Raw genomic sequence first — 1,133 nt, 5'->3', positions numbered from 1 at the left:
TATATATATATATATATATATATATAATACATCATACAAACAATAATCAAAAGGAAATTGGAGTAGCTATGTTAATAACAAATCAAATAAACTTCAGTACAAGGAATTACAAGGCATAAAGAGGGATATTAAATAATATTAAAAGGTTCAATTTACCAAGAAGAAATAACAGTCCCAAATGTGAATGAACTTCAAAATGCAGGAAGCAAAAACTGATAGAGCTGAAAGAAGAAATAGACAAATTCACAATTATAGTTGGAGACTTCAACACTATTCTCTCAGTAATTGATTGATAGAAGAAAGAGAAAAATTATTCAAGATATAGAAGACTTGAGAAATACTATCAACCAATATTTTCCTAATCAACATTTTTAGAGCATACCATCCAACAAGAGAATACAAACTCTTAAGCATATATATAACATTAATCAAAATACAGGATATTCTAATGCATAAAAGAAGCTTTAAATTTTTTAAAATAAAAATCATACGTGGAATTAAACTATGAATCTATAATAGAAATATGGAACATCTCTAAATATTTGGAAATTAATCAATATATTTCTACAAAGCCAATGGGTCAAAAACAAGTCTCTAGAGGAATTAGAAAGTATGTTGAAATGAAAGTGAAAATACAACATAATAAACTTAGTGAGCTACATTTAAAGCAATAAAAGAAAAACTAGTAAAATAACATTAAATGCTTATATTAGAAAATGAGAAAGGAGTCAAATCAATAACCTAAGCCTCCTCCTTAAGAAACTAGAAAAATAATAACATATCTGAAATACATAGAAGAAGGAAATAATAAAGAGCAGAAATCAATAAGATTGAAAACATGGAAACAATAGGCCTTTGAAAATATCAATACAATTAATAACCTCTAGGCAGGCTGAACAAGAGAAGGTAAGCAACTGAACAATATCATGAATGAAAGAGAAGATATCACTACAGACTCTATAGACAATAAGAACATAATAAAGGAATACTAAGAACAACTGTTCTGAAATTGACCAAACATGCAATCAGGATGTGTTAACTTATCACTGGTGACTGGAATGCAAAAGTTGGAAACAAAGAAGAATCACCAGTAGTGGAAAATTTGGCCTTGGTGACAGAAATAATGCTGGAAC

The sequence above is a fragment of the Orycteropus afer genome, unplaced genomic scaffold (genome assembly GCF_000298275.1).
Source record: "Orycteropus afer afer isolate SDZICR_OR568_19922 unplaced genomic scaffold, OryAfe1.0 scaffold00014, whole genome shotgun sequence".
NCBI classification, from domain to species: Eukaryota; Metazoa; Chordata; class Mammalia; order Tubulidentata; family Orycteropodidae; genus Orycteropus; species Orycteropus afer.
The sequence above is the reverse complement of the archived record's forward strand: the minus strand, read 5'-3'. Positions refer to the sequence as shown.